Source organism: Chenopodium quinoa, unplaced genomic scaffold (genome assembly GCF_001683475.1).
Source record: "Chenopodium quinoa cultivar QQ74 unplaced genomic scaffold, ASM168347v1, whole genome shotgun sequence".
NCBI classification, from domain to species: Eukaryota; Viridiplantae; Streptophyta; class Magnoliopsida; order Caryophyllales; family Amaranthaceae; genus Chenopodium; species Chenopodium quinoa.
This window is the reverse complement of record NW_018743792.1, coordinates 5,707,492-5,722,589: the sequence shown is the minus strand read 5'-3', so window position 1 is coordinate 5,722,589 and position 15,098 is coordinate 5,707,492. Positions and strand designations below refer to the sequence as shown.

General features: G+C 40.6%; 1 long non-coding RNA gene across 2 annotated transcripts; it reads left to right on the top strand.

The window, feature by feature from the left end:
• The first annotated feature begins 2,223 nt into the window (after nt 1-2,223).
• LOC110685227 lies at nt 2,224-5,628 on the top strand. Of its 2 annotated transcripts, none has more exons than XR_002503964.1 (5): nt 2,224-2,568; nt 2,662-2,730; nt 4,018-4,171; nt 4,291-4,471; nt 5,283-5,628. It is a non-coding gene; the product is annotated as an uncharacterized LOC110685227 (long non-coding RNA). The 2 variants fall into 2 exon arrangements; XR_002503963.1 differs by having other exon boundaries at nt 2,228-2,568; nt 4,018-4,108.
• Nucleotides 5,629-15,098: the final 9,470 nt, after the last annotated feature.

Here is a 15,098-nt window from a genome sequence, read left to right as displayed (position 1 = left end):
TTAGCTCTGTAATAATTCTGAACCCTCTATCAGAATAATACACTTGTTGGAAGGACACCATTCCTTTCAATCTCCCACTTGTCCTTCCGGACAAGTGTGCACACAGTGTATAGCCCATTTCCTATGTCGCTTAATGTCTCTTCGTGAACTATAAGGTAAGATTCATCGTCATCCTTATTACGTTCAGAAGTGTTTCTCGATCTACGAGTTCGACTGTCAATAAGCAGATGATTTCTAAAATCCATATGAGCACGGCCATGCAGTTTCATAGTCTCGCTCTTCGAGCGGCCTTGTAAATAACAAAGACATGTTCCCTATTGTTAATAGGGGGACATTCTCAGTCTTGCATTGTAAGTTTCTCTTACTAGGAGGGCCTAATCTCCTGAGTGTTCCCGTTATGATCCCCAGTTACGGCAGACGTTAGGCAACATCAAAGAGACTAGTACTCAAACAAGAAAACTTCACAATACTCATGGTCGAGGAAACGATATCCGATAGTTGTAATGAGAAATGTACTTATGACAATTTTGAATCTCTTAAAGTACTCTCATAGGTCGATCTAGTGCAGTTCCAAACTAGCACTTGTGCAAATGATTTATGACCATCATGTCCTTGCAGCATAAGAAACGGAGCTGTAAATCATACTACACAATAATCTCTGGTGGTCATCAATCGTCCATCAATTAGATGACCTCGATTAGGGATAATTTCGATTTAAATATTCAATGTTCACTTAACAGGTGTTTCTTTATCCAAGACATGGTCTTGATACCCTGTTTTGAATATTTCCGTAAATCGAATGGACTCATTATTTAATTCTAAACCACAATTAAATTGCAATGGAGTGAATGATAATTTTGCACAAAAATTAATTACTCCATAAATGAATGGTTTCAATACAGTGTCTTACATTAAAACATCTAGTTTAATTAAAACACATGTACACGGAATTTCAAAGCCAGTCTCCGATGTGCTTGATTCCCATTGCCTCAACGTGCTTGTTGTGTTTCACTTGAGGCAAAGGTTTAGTCAAAGGATCGGCCACATTATCATCCGTGCCGATCTTGCAAATTCTGATTTCACCATCGGATTTCCATTCCCTTATCATGTGAAATCGCGTTTGGACATGTTTGACCTTCTGGTGCTCTCTTGGCTCTCTAGCCTGAGCGATAGCTCCATTGTTGTCACAGTAGAGATCTATCGGACCCTTGATGGAGGGTACAACACCAAGTTCACTGATGAACTTGCGAATCCAAATAGCCTCCTTAGCAGCTTCTGAAGCAGCCAAGTATTCGGCTTCAGTTGTAGAGTCTGCAGTTGTGCTCTGCTTGGCACTCTTCCAACTAAACGCTCCTCCATTCACACAAAATATGTATCCTGACTGGGACTTGAAGTCGTCTCTGTCAGTCTGGAAGCTAGCGTCAGTGTAACCTTCAACAACCAGGTCTTTATGGCCACCATAAACCAGGAATTTACCCTTGTTCCTTTTCAGGTACTTTAGGATATTCTTGGTCGTAGTCCAATGCGCCTCTCTAGGGTTTGATTGGTATCGGCTCGTAGCACTTAAGGTATAAGATACATCTGGCGTGGTACATATCATGGCATACATGATCGACCCAATTAGCGAAGCATATGGAATCTGATCCATTCTCTCTCGCTCAACAGGTGTCTGTGGACACTGTTTCTTGGTGAGAGTTACGCCATGGGACATGGGTAGATGCCCTCTCTTGGCATTCTCCATGTTGAATTGTTCCAGTACTTTATCAATGTAAGTACTCTAGCTCAATCTAATCATCCTCTTAGATCTATCCCTGTAGATCTTGATGCCCAATATGTACTCTGCCTCTCCTAAGTCCTTCATTAAAAAGCACTTTCCCAACCAGCCCTTTATGGACTCCAGTAATTTTGTGTTGTTTCCAATGAGCAGTAAGTCATCGACATATAGGACTAGGAATGCAATGTCACTCCCACTGACCTTCTTGTATACACAAGATTCATCTGGATTTTTGATGAAACCAAACTTGCTGATGGCACTAGTAGAGAAATGCTCATTTGCGTCGCCTTATTTACGTCGCTTGTAGAAACAAACGAAGTAAATGATATAATTTAAGTTCAGATTACGTTATTTGCGTCGCTTATTTATTAAAAGTGTGACGCAGAACAGTGATATTGGTTATTTACGTCGCTTTTTAATAAATAAGCGACGTAAATAATTAAGTCATTTGCATCTCTCTTTTAGTAACAAGTGACGCAAATGATTTTGTGAATTATTTGCGTAATTATTTGCGTCACTTGTTACTAAAAGTGAGACGCAAATAACTATTCCAAAACTGAAAAAAAAATAAAAAACCTTTCTAACTTTTCTTCTTTTCGCTAGAACTTATCATCAACGTTCCCAAAACTTTTCTTCATTCGTTCTTCTCAGCAACAATTCTTCCCAGCAACAATTCGTTCCCAGCAACTGAATTCGAGCAAAAATTCGAAGGTAATTAAGCTACCTCCTTATTCGTTCCCAGCAGCAGCATAAGACGAATTTTCGAGCAACAAATTCGAGCAACAAACGCACAGGTAACGAACCCTAAACTAATGCAGCGAATTCGAACCCTAATTTTCGAGCAACATGTATTGATTTTGTTGGTTAATGTATGTAAATTTATGCAGCAAATTCGAAGGTTTAATTTGAACCCTAATTTACAGCATAAACGAGCAAATTTGAAGGTTTATTTTGAGGTATTCTTTTTTCTTGGTTTTTTTTTTCCGTTTTTAATTGATTGTTATTTTTGTTTTGTTCAATTTGCTTCAGAATTTAGGTTTTTTTGGGGCCAAATCTAGTTAATTAGTCTGGAATTAGGGAGAATTAAATTGGGTATTGTTTTTGAATTTTAAGTAAATTAGGAAGTTGCTGGTTTAGAATTTTGATTTGGGTTAGTTTGAATTGAAACCCTTTTCATTGTTGCCAATCACCGGCGGTTTGATTTGAGTTATAAGTTTGCAATTATTTCATTGTTTTTGTTTCATATGCTTTCTCTGTTAACCTTATTGTATCCATTAGCTTGATATTGCTACACGCTAACACTGAGGTTTTACTTGATATGTAGTGCTAGGACTGTGCCTCCCAATTCATTCATAGTGCTTGAGCAAAAACTGTAGTGTGAAATGGAATTCAGAGAGTTGCCCCTTGTAAATTGAATTATCTGTTGCCATGAGGGCCGGAGGAACTTACTTTTTGATGAATTATTGGTCATAGTTTGATTAGAGAACTAAATCCGACATATATGTGAGTAAGTGATAAATAGCGTATACATTGTCATAGTACGAAGAATACTGAATGATGGGCATACAACTTTAAATTCTAATTACGAAGCGGTGTGTCGAAGAAGAACAGAGAATAATGTGATTCTGTTTAGTGGGGGGAGGGGGGGGCTCTTTATTCGTTTCTTATACTGGTTTGCTTGGCCTTGATTATATGATACAAAGGGATGGTTTAGGTTCTTTCTTTATTGGTCATAGTTTGTGATAAATCTGCATGATTGAATGGTTAAAGGCATTAAGGAAACTTCCTTAACCATTGACACATGACGATAGACCTGAAGCCGAGTATGTATTAGCTTAAAAATCAATTTTATTGTCAATAGAGCAAAAAGATGAGGAAAAGATTTGGATACATAAGCTTGTTTGTTTGTTTGTTTTTATTGTTTTTTTTTTTGGCGCAAATGTGCTACCATGGAACTGCTAAGATTAAAGTTCTGTGATGGCTGCTTTACAGCTTTGTTACTTCTAATCAAGATGAAGTTTCTTTGTACAGAAATGCTGGCAAAAATCTGCACATATTTTTTTTAATTAGATTGCATCTTCCTTTCCTGAGACCAAATTTTATGATTTGGGCGTTGCTTAAGAATTTTGAGATTGTTTATTTTCAGAAGCCCTTGTAAATTTCCTTGTCTCTTCTCTCATTGCTTCCACTATGTTGCACTCATTGTTCAAGCTTCTCAGGATATTTTTTGGTTAATTTTACAGGCATTGAGACAAAAAAACGAAGCTCTATGTAAGGAAGTGGAGCAACTTAAGCACAAACTCGTAGAAATTGAGAAGCTAGCAAAGGGACAAGGTATAGCTGGTATTTTCAACTTCAGATTTTTTGGACAGTCAGGAACTGAAAAGTCAGCACAAGGTGCTTGAACTGACTGATAATTCATCTCTAGACTAAATTCACTAGCAACCTTAATTTTTTTATTTTTAGCTTTGTTTAGTTTTTACTTTTGGGTGATATGTGCCTGATGCTTTGTCCAGGATACTTGCTAGCCTGATCAAAAAGAAAAGCAGCTGCTGATTGCTCAATTGCCTTTCCATTTGGAGGAGGAAAGTTTTGGTTACCCAGACCATCCGCCCCGTGAATAGTTATGTGCTTCAGGAAGACGAGTTTCATCGGTCAGCGGATTCCACCATACATCATCTGCTCGAGAAACTCGAGGTAATTATTAATGCTGCCATTGATAGGATGCTTTGTCCATGTTTTATTTGCTATATATTCAAGCAAGTGAAATTAAAATAGAATTCACAATGCTTTTGGCTTTTGGGATAAGTGATTTGGAGAGATTGATAAATATATATATTTTTTTGATAGGTATGTTGCCTTACCTCTTAATTAGTGAAGAGGTATTTCCAATTGATGTTCAAAAAGTTTGGGTGTTATAATTATTGAATTTGACCACTGTTTTTCATAGATATATTATATACCCTCTTGTTAATTTTTCCTGGTATAAAGTTATTCATTAACAATAGTATATAACTAAAAATATATTCAAGTGAGTTCTTGTTAATTTTGTCTAGTTTGAGGCGATAGTACACATACGACATTGTCTTCACTTGTGGTATATACTCTAACCATTTTATTATGTAGTTTTAACTTACTTTTTGTGGTTGGAATAATGATTGTGAATTGTAGTGGATTTCTAATTGTGATATAATTGATTGAAATTGTAATAATGTTTGCATCATTGGCTTAGATACCCGTTCAGGGCTTACTCATTAGGAGTAAGTTCTGAATAGTCCCCAGTTTGGGACTGTTCTTGAATGTTCTATCTCATTTAGGTTGTAACTACTTGAAGTGTTTTTGGATCTAAGAAACTTATGTGCCCTCGAAATAATGCAATATCATCATCATAGTGAGGACCTTATTACGGTATGAGGTGTCAAATATCTCATTTTAACTTAATAAATACAATTTGAAGTACTTACACTTGGATTAAACTTTTGATCTTTTGTTTGTGTTGTGCTATTAGGATTTTTCAAGATCTACGCCGTACACAAATGAGGAGATAAACGAGGTTCGAGATATTTGGGCAGTCTATTTTGTATGCAATGTTGAACTTTAGATCTACACTTACAAAAATCCATTTACTTGTTAGACTCTTGTTCTATTTGTTAAGATTGACTTGAATGTATGTATTTTGTTTACCAACAATTTGAGTTGGTGTTGGTGATTGTGTTGAATGATGACTATAATGTCAATGGAATTGAGTTGTAAATTTATTGGACAGGTTTTTGATATGATGCCGTCATTCCCAATTTTATGGGTAGGCCAAATTACAAAGGAAACTCTGCCAAAATTTATATTTGAATTCTTTATTATTGCTTCTTACTTTTTATTTTGTATTATATATATGTTTATATATCATTTGCATCGCTGATCATTAAACAAACAAGCAACGCAAATAATTCGCTTTTTGAATTGTCAAACAAGATTCATTTGCGTCACAATATTGTAAAAAAGCGATGCAAATAACTAGAATTCGCTTCACCATTTAACGCAAATAACAATCATTTGCGTCGCACTTTTATAAATGTGTGAAGCAAATAAGAGTTATTTGCGTCGCACTTTATAAAAGTGCGACGCAAATAAGAGTTATTTGGAAGCAAATAAGAGTTATTTGCGTCGCACCAATGTGCGACGCAAGTGACTTAAAAGTCATTTGCGTCGCGAACACTTGCTTCGCACCTAGAACCGATGCAAATACACTCTAAAAGTGCGACGCAAATGACCATTTCTCTACTAGTGTGGCTTCATCAAATCGCAAATTCCAACTCCTGCTGGCTTGCTTTAGTCTATAAATGGACTTCTTAAGCTTGCAAAACTTTCTAGCGTTGCTCGGATCAACAAAACCTTCTGGCTGTGTCATGTACACAGTTTCTTCCAAAATCTCATTTAGGAAGGCGGTTTTGACATCCATCTGCCATATTTCATAATCGTAATATGCAACAATCGCTAGAATAATCCGGACAGACTTTAGCATTGCAACCGGTGAAAAGGTTTCATCATAGTCAATCCCGTGGATTTGTCTATAACCTTTTGCCACCAGTCTAGCCTTGTATATATATACATTTCCATCCTTGTCTGTCTTCGATTTGAAGATCCATTTGCAACCAATGGGTGTGTAACCCTCGGGCAAATTCACCAAGTCCCAGACTTGATTTTCAGACATGGAGTCCATCTCGGATTTCATGGCTTCTTGCCATTTAGCAGAGTCGGGGCTCGTCATAGCTTGCTTGTATGTCGCTGGCTCATCTCTATCCATAACTAGGATGTCTTGATCATCGGTTAAGACAATACCAAGGTATCTGTCTGGTTGAGATCTTTGCCGTTGCGACCTACGAAGGGTAATAGGTTGAGCATTTATATTGTTTGTTTGATTCTGACCAATCTTCTCAGCTGCTTCCAAAGCACTTAGATTGTTAGTTTTATCAGGTTGACATTGTTGCTCGTCCTCTCAAACTTCGTCGAGTTCGATTTTCCTCCCACTTGTCATTTTGGAAAGGTGTTCTTTCTCCAAAAAACACCATCACGAGCAACAAACACTTTGTTCTCGGATTTATTATAGAAGTAATACCCTTTGGTTTCATTTGGATATCCCACAAAGAAACACTTATCCGATTTGGGGAGAAGTTTGTCCGAAATTAATCGTTTGACATATGCTTCGCATCCCCAAATCTTCAGAAAAGACAACCTTGGAGGTTTCTTAGTCCAAAATTCATATGGAGTCTTTTCAACAGCTTTTGACGGAGCTCGGCTCAGTGTTAGTGCCGCGGTTTGTAGCGCATGTCCCCAGAAAGAGATAGGAAGTTCACTAAGACCCATTATTGATCGAACCATGTCTAACAAGGTTCGATTCCTCCGTTCGGACACTCCGTTCCATTGAGGAGTTCCAGGAGGCGTCAACTCTGAAAGAATACCATCTTTCAAGTTATCGTCGAATTCATGGCTCAAATATTCGCCACCTCAATCCGATCGAAGTGCTTTAATTTTCTTCCCAAGTTGATTTTCAACTTCTTTCTGAAATTCTTTGAATTTCTCAAAGGATTCAGATTTATTGGACATTAAGTAGATATAGCCATATCTACTAATGTTTGTTAACGAAGTTGAATTCTTAGATGTCTTAGTTATTGGTATCAACTTTTATCTAATCATATGTAAAACATGCAATTTCCATTGAACATATATTTGCAAGACAATTTTGAAACAACTATTGTCAAAGTCTTACATGCAAAATAACTAGGTGTCCAACACCATAGATCATATTATGTTCAAAAGCATGATGAAAAACTAAGATTAGTTTAATTACATGTCATAGACAAAATAGTGCATGCAAGCACGACCGAAAAACCATCTTCGTCGTCTACTTGTCCATGCACCAACACGTGATAAGCTTCTCACTTGGTCCCTGAAAAGGCAACATAAAGTGAGTCATACTTGGTATCTAATACCTATGATAAGCTTAATTCACAAGTGTTTAAGGAAGATACCTGAGGCAGATGCTCCATTCCTCTCCTCCTCTTCCCTAAAGAGCTTGCATTCTCTTTTGTAGTGGCCTTGCCCACCACAATAGAAGCAACGCATCTTTGCCTTGACCTTCTTGAACTCCCTTCTCCTTGCTCTTAAGGGCCTCTCGGTCATTCCACATGCGGTGGCTCGGCTGAGTAGTTGCACCACCTCCATCTCATCCTCCAATGAGATTCCGAGAAGCTGCATGTGTTTGAAGAGCCTAGTCATTCCAAGCACATGAGGTCGGATGGGCATGCCGGGTTTCAATTTGGCATTGTAGACCTTGGTCCAAAGCCGACGCCTTTCCTTAGCAAGACATCCCACGTTTGGTGGCTTTATCTTCATGTTTGAGAGTGACCTAGTCAAGTCAACCACGAGTCCATCAAAGTTTCCATTGTCACTCTTGGTGACTCTTACATTGACAACGTCCTCGAGTGCTTCGAGGAACATGTCCGGAAGGTAGGAGGAAAGGCTTTCCTTCCAATCTTCCGGGATGGAATTTGCCATAAGTCGTGAGACCCTTTTGCAATTGGAAGACCATTCCTCATGAGCCTCATCGGTCATGATCCCCTTGGCGAAGAAGCTTGGAATGGGAGTATCAAGAGTGTACTCCAAGGAACAATTCCGGAGAGTTTTCCTGAGTTCCTCCTCCCATTCCTTGAAGTTGACCAAGTTTAAGGAAAAGGCCAACTTTTCGAGGAGTTCCGGGCACATTTGGTTGTTGTTTGAGTTACTTGCAGACATTGTTCTAAAAATTGAAAGAATTTGAAATGAAAAACCATTCATAAACCAATAAGTTGAAATTTAAAAGCGTTCATGCATATTTTCAATCTTATTGAGCATTTTATCCACGCATTGATAAATGTCCCTTTTAGGCGAGAATAAAATGATTCCGAGATCCCAAAGATTAAGAAATAGTTAAGCATGCTTTGGCTTGTCTTAATCATTAAATATCTTAAGGTAAGCAATCCAATTGCTAATAGCTCTAAGCTACTCTCGGTTTGATAAAATGTCGCATCTAATGCATTCTTGACATTTTATCTCTTTTTCCGCGACATCTAAGGACTCCTTACTGATATCGTTGAGCTTAACCAAGACAACTCGTATACCTAGTATACCTTACGTTCCTAGGGAAGTAGTAATGCCTTGCTTTGGCGTAACCCATCACATACGCGCATTAGTTCGGTAAGTGTTGTTCTTGGAACGACAAATTTTAGCTCAATATTTTAAGGGACCTAGGGTTTCTATGTTGGTTGATTTAAGTGAACTTAACTAATCGTCGCAACATATGAAATCCTAGACATGCATCTAACATTCATATATAACAATAATATTTATAAAGCATAAATTGATGCATTTGGCAACAAGCATGACCCCTTGAAATCTTCAATTTCCATGGGTCTTCATCTTGGCTCGTCTTCATTGAAACGTCGTCTTGAGACATCTTTGCCAAAATAAAATAACTGGCTAGTACGACTAAGATTAATCTAAAGTACAAAAATACTTAACGGTTCGCAGACCGTATTTAGATTTACAAAAATACATAACGAAACGCAGTCCGTATTTTCTATCATAGTCGGGCCCTACTAGTTGCCTTTTTCAATAACCTGTTTTGAAAAAAAATCTTTCATTCACCCATTCACTATTTGTGAATGGCCCATGCATTTTACGAAATACACAATTAAACACGCAAAACTAGTAACTAACTTAGGTGGTTAATCCGATTAACGCGCCTAATTAAAACTAGTTAAAGTTGTTTAATCCATTATTTCTAAAAGCAAATTGCTCAAGTAATCAAATAAGCTCCCACTAAATTCCGCATCCATACTTAATCAATCCGATTAATTAAGTTGGCTTAACCCATAATTTGTCAAAATCAAAATTTTGCAAATGCCGGAAAAATCGAGGTCCAACCTCGTTAAAATAATTACATAAATAATTTTAAACAGCAAAATTTTCGCAAAATTACATAGCTCAAAAATTAAGCAAAATAGCCCACATAAGTGCTTGGTGGCTGGGTGCGCACCATGGCTGCTAAGCAGCCCATGTGTTGCGCCTACTATGCTGTGTGCTAGCATCCACGCCCAGCGTAGCGTGCTACGCCAGCCAGCACTAGCAGCTCGCTACGCATGCTAGCTTGCTAGCTGGTGCCTGGAAGAGTATGGCAGGCTGGCTGGGGCTTGCTGCCTCGCTGCCCAGCAGCACGCACAAGCAACTCCAGCAGCCCAGCCACGCACCTAGCACTACGGCAGCACGCAACTGCCATGCCACACAGCAGCCCCTCAAGGCACACCCCTGTGCGCACCATAGGCAGCCACATGTGGACTGCTAGGCAGCCCGGCTAGCCTTGGTGGCGCTTGGGTGTTTTGCCTCGATTTGCGTGCCATTTCTCGGGATTTTAATCCCGATTTACGTGTGATATAAAATTAATTCCAAATTTATTTTAGAATTAATTTAGGGCAAAATGAAAATAAAATAAGTTCAACTTAATTAAATTCAATTTTAACGGTGCATAAGCCTAAATCATCCAAAATTTTATTTTTGAAATAATTTAGGTCTTCCTTTATGCTTAAAATTGAAATAGCTATGTCCATAATTAATTTAGCCAATATGAAAATTAATAATGGATTTGACAAATGGGAGTTGGAAAAATAAATTAACCATCAAATGATAAAAATTTTCCAACTTTCATACTTGTGTAAAATACCAAGATTACATCTTCCAATATGAAGATTAATCAAAATTTTACTCACAATTATTTGAACTTCATGGATTTTAATCAACCAAAATGAAAAATCCAAACTTTGTTCAATATGGAATTTAGGGTTAGAGTTCCAATCATTAAAACTTTTAAAGATTAGATCTTTAACATACTTGGGAACTTAAAATTACACATTCACATCAAACATTCACACATTAATGCAATTTATTTGCATAATTTTGAAAAATCAAATTTGTGTGACAAATATCATATCAACTCAAGCACTAATTAAAACTCCATAATTATGCTCAAGGATAATTAAAATAGCAGTAGATTCGGGATGCAATAATGCATTTAATCTAACCTTGTAACGCTTGCATTAATCAAGGCTTAAAAAGATTTAAAATTTTCGTTGAAAAACGAAAAAAACCCCAAAAACTTGGGTTTTGGGTTCGAATTTGGCTTCTGGATAGTTTTCAAAGAGGGTTAAATCTGTTTCAGAATGTCGATTCCACCCAAAAATCACTATTTTTGAGCCAAAATCTGGGTTCGACAGCCAAATCGATAAAAATACGAGTTTTAAAATTAATTAAAATGAGCTTCTAATCTAATTAGAAAAGCAAAACCAGAATTTAAATCTTACTTTAAAACACCTTAATTAATAAATAATTGCAAAAATTAAAAGGGCGTGGCTCCGATGCCGCTGTAGGGTTTCGTAGTGACCCACACTACGCGGAAAGAAACCCCCCAAGACCCCCCCCCCCCATAATAAATGCAATTAACAAGCAAAACATAATTTAAAGCATAAGAAAGGATAAAAGATTATACCTTTGACGCGTGCTTCGCTCAACTATGAGCTCTTACTTGAACCCCGAAAATACGAGGCCTCCGACGGGAACGTACCCTCGAACCCGACCTGAACGTCCTAAGCCTCGAAGGTTAGTCAAGGCTCGGACAAAATATAAACTTGGAGTGGGATCATGTGCAAAAGCATTAATTTATTGAATTCTAAATTAAATAATTAATTAAATGCAATCACAATGCAAAAAGTGTCACGGGAAGAGAGAGGGTTAGGTGAGGACCATGAACCTTGGGGGGACCATTGCCTTGCTCCCCAAGCCATGCTCCAAGACTTTGGTCCCCACTCACCTCAAACCGCCTCAAGCAATGGCTGTGCTAGCAGCTTGCTTCGCTGGCCAGCTAGCACAGCGAGCACGCACCAGCTGGCATCACGCATAGCCCCCAGCCAGCACATGCGTGCTGCTAACGAGCCACGCATGCTGCTGTGTTAGGCGATGCCCCTCGCTGATGCTGCTTGCTGCCTGTCGCTGCTTGCTAGGCGCTAGGCGCTACTAGCGAGCTGCTGCCTCCCAGCCAATGCACACACACGCACGCAAGGCCCTGCCAACGCGCACACCTACGTAAGGCCCAACATGCATGCTGCTAGCGAGCCACACATGTTGGATGGCTTGACGCTTGGCGATGGTGCTGGGCACACACACGCACACGCACACACGCAAGTGCCCAGCACTGCGATGGTGATATGATGCGTGTTGCGATGGTGCGACAGGCCTAGGCACAAGCACATGCACACACGCATAGGCCTAGCCATGTGATAGTGTTGTGCTGCGATGATGCGATGGGCTGCGATAGTGCCTAGGCACCCATGCATGCATGCTGCGGTGCTGTTGTGCCATGCGAAGGCACGCACACACGCAGGCATGCTGTATCGATGGGCTACCTTGTGCGCCTAGCACACATGCCTCGCCTAGCAAACACATGGTGCGCCTAGGCTTGCGATGAGCTAGCCTAGCCCAGCACTTCACATGGCTAGGCCAATGTGATGCTACGGCTATGCTCGCACTTGTTGCTTGTGATTTTGCGACGCTCGGTCTCGACGCCCTAGGCTCGATATCCGACGTTTGTGTTCGTAAAACTCCGTCGACTCATTAAATCCTTCGGATTAATTCGTCGTCTCGGATCGGTTGTTCGATTGGGTTCGACCCGAAGGGTTCAGTTGAGATTAATCTATAATATTAGATATACCTTAATATTACCGATCGGAAGCAGCCTCCACCTAGGCATTCCGATCAGTTAACCTTACTGAAGAATTAGCTCTGTAATAATTCTGAACCCTCTATCAAAATAATACACTTGTTGGAAGGACACCATTCCTTTCAAGACTCTCCCATCATGCTTTCTTTTGCTTTTTGGATAGATACTTCGGGTTTTTCCAAATTCCTATCCATCCAAATGATTAAGAGAAAACTACTTTCACATACCAAAGAATGCCATTCGGGTTATGCAATGCTTCTTCCACTTTCCAACGATGCATGACTTCCATTTTTTCTGAAATGCTTGTAAATGAGATTGAGTTTTTATGGACAATTTTAGTGTTGGTGGCTCGTCTTTTGACACATGTCTCTATAATCTTGAAAAAGTTTTGAAAAGGTGTCAAGAGACGAGTTTGGTTTTAAATTGGGAGAAATGCCATTTTATGGTCGTGGAAGGTATTGTCCTGGGCCATAAAGTATCAAAAAAGGCATTGAAGTTGATTCGGCCAAGGTTTTGGTGATTGCAAAGTTGCCCCTCCTACTTCCGTTACAGGAGTAAGAGCTTTTCTAGGGCATGCCGGTTTTTACCGGAGGTTTATAAAAAAAAATTCATCAATCGCCAAACCTTTGACCGAATTACTCAAGAAAGATGTTGTGTTTAACTTTGATGAGGCTTATCTTGAGGCATTTCAAAAACTCAAGGAAGCTCTCATTTCCTCTCCTGTTGTGCAAGCTCCGGATTGGAGCTTGCCTTTTGAGCTAATGTGCGATGCAAGTGATTTTGTAGTAGGTGCGATGCTTGGGAAAAAGAAAGAAGGGAGATCTCATGTCATCTACTATGCAAGTAGAACACTTGATGAGGCTCAAAAGAACTATACAACGACGGAGAAGGAAATGCTTGCGGTTGTGTTTGAAAGGAATGGTGTCCTTCCAACAAGTGTATTCTTCCGATAGAGGGTTCAGAATTATTACAGAGCTAATTCTTCAATAAGGTCAAGTGATCGGAATGCCTAGGTGGAGGCCGCTTCCGATCAGTAATATCGAGGTACAATTGATATTACAGCTTGATCTTAACTGAACCCTTCGGGTCGAACCTAATCGAATCTCTGATCCGAGACGACGAATTAATCCGAAAGGATTTAATGAGTCGACAGAGTTTTACGAATACATACGTTGGAAATCGAGCCTAGGGCGTCGATACCGAGCGTCGCAAAATCACAAGCAACAAGTATGAGCGTAGCCGTAGCTAGGCTAGGCTAGCTCATAACAAACCCAGGCGCACCATGCGTGTGCTAGGCGCACCATGGTGTGCTAGGCACCATTGTAGCCCATCGTAAGCTAGCAGCATGCTAGCATGGGTGCCTAGGTGCGCATGGTAGCCATCACAAGCCACACAGGCACCAGGCAGCCCATCGCAGCTAGTAGCGTGCTAGCGTGGGTGCCTGGGTGCATATGGCACCTATCGCCAGCAATGGGTGCACCAGGCGCACCATCGCAGGGCCTGGTGATGCGTGCGTGCGTGCCTGGCATGGCAGCACCATCGCAGGCACCAGGCGCACCATGGCAAGCACTGGGTGCTGCGTGCGTGCATGCTTGGCTTGGCAGCACCATCGCAAGCACCAAGTGCTAGCATGGTTGGCTGCCTGGCAATGGCGCACCATGTGCGCGGATGCTTGTGTGCTAGCCTTCGCATGGCAGCACCAAGCATCGCACCACATGCGAGAGGCTGGGCGCCAGCATGATGCTAGGCCTCGCACAAGCAGCCTCGCACTACAGGCGCATTGATGCGCGTAGGCTGGGCTAGCAATGCGTGTGATGCCTGTGCGAGAGGTGCAGCGAGGGACACGAGTGTGTGCGTGGTGCGTGGCGCATGGCTGGTGCGTGATGCGAGGTGCAAGGCTTGTACGCTATGCGAAGCATGTGCGACCAGCCAGTGCGTGGGATGCGAGGCCAGCACCAGCGATGCCCAGCAAGTGCTAGCTGGGCGATGCATGCTGTGCGTGCGATAGAGGTGCTGGGCAGACTGGCAGGGTGATGCATGGTGCGCCAGCCAAGCATGCTAGCTGGTTGTGCGTGCTAGCAGCGCCAAGTGGCAGCCAGCCAAGCATGCTAGCTGGCTGTGCGTGCTGGCAGCGCCAAGTGGCAGCCAACCCAACTGCCTTGCAAATGGCGGTTTGAGGGGAAGTGGGGACAAAAGCCACCAAGCTTCCCTTGGGGGGCAAGGCAATGGTCCCCCCTATGGGATATGGTCCTCACCTAACCCATCCTCTCCTTTTGCCACTTGTTGGCTTGTGATTATTTTGCATAATTATTTATTTTAGAATTAAATAAATTATTGCAATTGCACATGATCCCACATTGATCATGAAAAGGGGTTTCAAGTCCCCATTCTCTATAAATACCCACTTGGTTGGGATTTTGAGAATACAACCTTGAGTGGAATTAAAAAGGCAACTCTAGAAAAGAGTAAACCTTTGATTCGTAAAAATCATAGTTATTTTGTCCGGGTCTTGACTAACCTTCA